The sequence below is a fragment of the Kryptolebias marmoratus genome, linkage group LG11 (genome assembly GCF_001649575.2).
Source record: "Kryptolebias marmoratus isolate JLee-2015 linkage group LG11, ASM164957v2, whole genome shotgun sequence".
Classification (NCBI taxonomy): domain Eukaryota; kingdom Metazoa; phylum Chordata; class Actinopteri; order Cyprinodontiformes; family Rivulidae; genus Kryptolebias; species Kryptolebias marmoratus.
In genome coordinates, this window is record NC_051440.1 from 6,271,001 (window position 1) to 6,276,794 (window position 5,794).

At 43.1% G+C, this 5,794-nt stretch overlaps 1 protein-coding gene across 2 annotated transcripts in view; it reads right to left on the reverse strand.

Moving 5' to 3' along the window:
- Positions 1-5,794, reverse strand: part of ptpn9a (protein tyrosine phosphatase non-receptor type 9a) — a 24,577-nt gene that overhangs the window by 14,889 nt on the left and 3,894 nt on the right. The window lies entirely within an intron of this gene.

Below are 5,794 nucleotides of genomic sequence, written 5' to 3' on the forward strand. Positions count from 1 at the left end.
TTCAGAGCTCAGCATTGAGACCATCTCTCCAGTTTTAAATTAGTTTCTTGTGTTCATTGATGTGTTTATTTAGTTTCCTGATGCGCCTGGTCTTTTTAAACGTCCATAACAGCCTCCGTTCCTCTGTGCTGCTCGATAATCTCAGTGTGATAAATTCTCCGCAGGAAAGTGGTCTGACTTTGAGCTCTGATCGTCCAGTTTATCATCCAAACTAAACTGTTTTACTGAGAACACTGCTGTAAAACTAAAACAGACTCGCTCCACTTTCCAAATGAAACCCCCTTTTCCCTCGAACTCCTTGTTTATTCCTTAAAAACAAAAAAACCCAAACTAAACTAACCGCTCCGGGTTACTGCGTCTGACGTTCAGAGCCTGGGAGGTTTATTTTTTATTTACTTGTTACTGTTTGAACGCCGAGTCAGCATTCAGCTTTCCTGTTTATAGTGTCTTCGGAATACTTTCTGCCATTTTAGCTCCTCAGGTCTCAAAACGTCCACCTCCTTCAGGACATTACGCCTCAGACCTATAGTTGGTAACATTTAGAGTTTCTGAACATTTGTTCCCCTCGTAGAAACACACTGAAGTCTTTGAATGAAAACCTTTCGGCTCTTTAAACTCTGCTTCAGCAGCTCTTAGCAACCACTCTGCTCATTTTAGCTTTTAACCACTGCAAATCTGAGCGTTTTAGCTGCAGTTTGGCTCCTTTCAGCTTTCAGCTACTGTTTTGCTAATCTAAGCTTTTAGCTTTTTTGCTCAGCCATTTTTAGAATTTGCTTATTTTAGCTCCTGTTTTGTGACATTTTAGCTTTTACCTGCTGCTATGCTAATTTGCGCTTTTAGCTTCAGTTCACCTATTTTTAACCATTTATAATTTTTAACTTTTGTGCATTTAAGCTTCTGTTTTGTGAAACTTTTAGCTGCCGTTTCGTTAGTTTTAAATTTGGATGTGCTCATTTTAGCTTTTAGCTATTGTTTTGCTAATCTAAGCTTTTAGCTTTTTGTTCATCTATTCCTAAACTTTTGCTCATTTCAGCTTCTGTTGTGTGAAATGTTGGTTCAGCTAACTCTAGCTTTTGTTGTGCTCGGTTGAACTTCAGCAGCTAAAGGAACTGAAACAGCCAAGGACTCCCTTGCAAACTGTTTGAACTGCTCCCTTAAAAAAAAACAAAAAAAAAACAACAACAACAGGAAGTTAGAGCTAAAGAGAGGAGCGCTGCTGGTACCCGTTCAGCTGATGGCTGACAGAGTCCAGCACAGGAACGTTTCCCTCGCCGTGTTCTCAGAACAACCCGAGGAACCCTCTGCGCTCCTCCTGCCGCCCGCAGAAAACCCAAACGCGGCTTTCCGACTACCGCTTCATGTGTTCAACGCCACGAAAGCGGTGTCTACGGCCAGGGGGCGACGCTCTGTTTACGTGCATTTAAATGTTCAATCGTTGGGTGTGTTCTTCGAGCAAGTCGAGTCTCAGTTTTTTATAAATCCTCGTGTCGCCGCCAGCGCCGCGTGACATCATTATCCCAGCAGAATCCAGGCCGCACGAGAGCTGCTACAGCTAGCTGCTGCTGCCGGTTGCACTGGCCCATAACCACAGGTGTGTAATGCAAAGTGTGCGCGTTGGCGCGACCTGCCAGGAGAGTTGTTTTCAGATGGCAGCTGTTCAGCAGTTAGCTCCTGAGCCGTCCTCAAAAAATGAGGCTGAGGAGGATTTCTGCAGGAAATGACCAACTCATCGAGCAGAACGTTAGCCACTGTGTCAACACGACCAACGGAGAACGCCAAGCTCTGCCGACGCAGAATCTAAGGTCGTTTATTTGTTTTCTTGTAAACACAAGCCAAAGTTCTGCCGGGTCTCCATCCAGCCTCGGTGGACTACAGTCCCTAGAGCTGATCCAGGCTTGGACCGGTCGCAGCCCGTTTCCCCTGACCCGGGGAGCTCCACCAACGTCGCAGCAGGAACCAAAACAACAACAACAACAAAAGGACCCAGTAAACACGACTAACAAAGGCCGACCCCCTCAGGTGGTAGGAACGGACCCCTTGTCTTTTCTAAAACACCAGAAAATGACGCGATCAATCTGAAAACCACAAACACAGTCAACAGGAATGGGTCATTGTCGTCTCCACGTGGATGCTGCTTATATTTGGGAGCACAGTGGACGTTTCATGGTGACCGCACCAACGTTTCACTGGAGAGACGCTCGACAGGCAGACTGAAGGAGGGTTCCTATTTCCTTTATTACATTGTTATTTATTTATTTTTTAAAAGGCTTTTCACGCCTGCCCTTCCCAGTCTCTCTCACTCTCTCTCTCCAGAACCTATTTGATTACAGACGCCACGCTAATTCGTTTAGAAAACGTCCAGGCTGCTGCTGCCAAGCGACTCGGCCTCCCGTCACCGAGGCCCATTTGGCACGAGTCAATACCAAAACAGGAAGTCGATAACGTCACCATTTCCCCGATTCCCTGCGTCCTCTACCCTCCCGCCACTTCCCTGGAGCGCACGCGCTTTCTCCTAAGACAGACGCGTGCGCTCTGCTACTCGTAAACTCCACACACACACACACACACACACACACACACACACACACACACCGACGTCTAGTGGAAATACTTTAAACAGCTGCATTCAGGATGAAGTTCCACTACAGCAGTGTACGGACCCAAGAGAGCCATGCTGCCACACACACACACACACACACTGCTCCTGCCCCACCTTCCTCCACCCCCTTCAGGCTGTGGATGGAACCAAGGGGGGGGAACACCGGCTCACACAGGAAATGGACTTGGCAGATAAATGGGTTCGATGGGGAGTCAGCAGGACCAAGACTTCCTGAAGCGTCACCGCCACGACCTCCGTGACCGCCTCGCTCTGGTGATGGGGGGGTGGAGGGGGCAATAAACGCCGGTGTGTTGACATTCAACTGGCAGCTCATGGAGGTCCTACTGGACGCTCTGCGCCGGTGTTTAATAAAACAGCTTGGAGCTTTACGACCGTTGTTGTTTATGGTATCAAGTTCTACTGAGAACAAATTAAAGAAAACAAACAAACAAAAAAAAAAACGTCCTGTAAATGTTTCTGGTGTCGTTCTTTTTAAATTTCCAACAGAGTAAATGTTGAAACATACGTCGGGCGTTCGTCTGTGATTTATTACTTTAGGTTGTAGTCTGTGTTTTTTCACCTCACAAGTTAAACCTTCTGGTGGCACTCGGCAAAAACGTGTCGCAGCCTTTCGGGTGCCGCTCCACGCCAATGCCTAACCTCCACCTGGCCCGTGGTGCAGGAAAGGTGAAAGGTTAAAGGTCGGGCTTTCGCTCCACTGACGGTGCGACTTTCTGCGTTCATAAAACGACTCATAAACTCCACGTTCAGATCGTTAAACTCATTTTATATTTTCCCCGATTCATGACAAAAGGTGTCTTCAAAAAAAAAAAAAAAAGTACAGGGGTTCAGTTTCAATCCGGTCATGTGAAGTTCAATTCAACGTGTTCCAATTTAATCCAAAGAACAGTCCAATTTATCTTAAAACAATTTCATCAGATTCAAATAAGATCAACCCTACAGTCATCACATTCAGCTTGTCCCATTTTATCTAAATGGAATCAAATTCTGTATATTTAGTAAAGTCCAATTCAAGTTTAACAGGGTCAAATCCAAGTTGGTTTAATACGTTCCTGTTAATTCTAAATTTAATCCAATTCAATCAAAATTCATTTTAGTAGACTAAAGTTTAATTAAACCCAATTTCAAATCATTTCAATTCAACCAAATTCCAATCCAGTTCATTTCAGTACAGGCTGATCTACGTTTAAGCCAATTCAGTTGAGATCAGTTTAATCCAATTGGAATCCAATACAGTCCACTTCAATCTAAATCAGGGCTGCTCATTATATTAAATGTATAGTCATCACAATATCAGCGGGGCTAATATCAGTACTGCAAAAGATGGTTTGGACTGCAAAAAAAAAATCAGAAATCAATATATTTCAAGCGGCATGAATTCATGTTCAATAGGCTGATAATATATTTGGTCAATTGAAGGGACTGACTGGTGTTGAAGCCCACACCTGGTTTAGATCCAGTCCATTTCCATCTAAATGTGACCTAATTTGGTACAGTCCAGTTTATTCTCAATGTAATCTACTTCAGCGCAGTTCAGTCTAATTGGAAAATAATACAGATGGATTTCACTCCAACTTGTTTTCAATCCAGGACAGTCCAATTTATTCTACGTGAAACCTAAATCAGTCTAAATGCAATCTAATTCAGTACAGGTCAGTCTAAATGTAAAATAATTCTTCAGGCTACAAATGAATTTCAATCCAGGTAGTTTCAATTCAATCTCAATATAACCACATTTAGTACAGTCCAATTCAATTTATCAGTAGCATAATCCAGTCAAGTCCAATTCAGCCTCCATGTAACAGCCCAATTGAATCTACATGTAACCTAATCTACTAGTCCAGTTTGATCTAATTGCAATGTAATTTCATACAGTTCAGTCCAATTGTAAAATAATTCAATAGGCTACAGATGAGTTTCAAACCAAGTTGTTTCGATAAAGGATGGTCCAATTCCAGTTAAATGTAACCTAATCCAAGACAGTCCACTTCATTCTACGTGTAACCTAAATCAATCTATATGCAATCTAATTCAGTGCAGTTCAGTCCAATTGTAAAATAATTCATTAAGCTACAGATGACTTTCAATTGAAGTTGGTTCAATTTAGTCCAGTCCAATAAAATATAAATGTAACCTAATCCAGTCCAGTCCAATTTAATCTAAATGTAACCAGTTTCATACAGTCCAATACAATCTAAATGTAATGTATTCCAAATTCCATTTAAATATAACATAATTCAGTTTAGCTTAATTCAGTAAATGTAACTTAGTCCGGTCCAATTCAATCTCAGTGTAACCTATTTTCATACAGTCCAAATCAATTTTTATGTAACCTAATCCATACAGTCCAGTTCAATGTAAATGCAACCTAATTCAGTACAGTCCAATTCAATCTCAATGTAACCTAATTTAGTACAGTTCAATTCAATTTATATGTGACCTAATCCAGTTCAGTCTAGTTCCATCTGAATATAACGCAACTCAGTTTAGTTCAACCCATTTTAAATGTAACATAGTCAAGTGCAATTCCATCTAATTGTAAGCTAATTTAGTCCAGTCCAATTCAATCTAAATGCAACCTAATCCTGTATAGTTCAATCCTGTCTCAATTTAACCTAGATTAGTCCAGTCCAATTCAGTCTCAATGCAAGCTAATTTACTCCAACAACATGCCGGACTCAGCCTTCCAGCTCGCCGGCCGGCAGCTCTTCCGAGCGGACCGCAACCAGCTGTCCGGAAAAGCACGGGGAGGCGGCTTTTGCGTCTACATAAACAAAGGTTGGTGCACAAACTGCGTGTTGGTAAAGAGCCACTGCTCTGAGGCGACAGAACAACTGACTTTAAAGTGTCGGCCACACTATCTGCCTCGGGAGTTTACGGCTGTGTTCGTCACTGCTGTTTACATAGCACCGGATGGTAAGGCTAACAACGCGCTGGAGGAGCTACATGACAACATCAGCTCGCTTCAGAACAAGCATCCGGCGGCGTTTTACGTGGTGGCAGGAGACTTTAATCACGTGAAACTGACGGACACATTGCCGAGGTTTTTCCAGCATGTGAACATTCCAACACGGGGAAATAACACACTCGACCGTGTTTACACCAACGTGAGAGACGCATACAGAGCCGTGCCCCGCCCCCACCTCGGGCTCTCCGACCACATTTCCATCATGA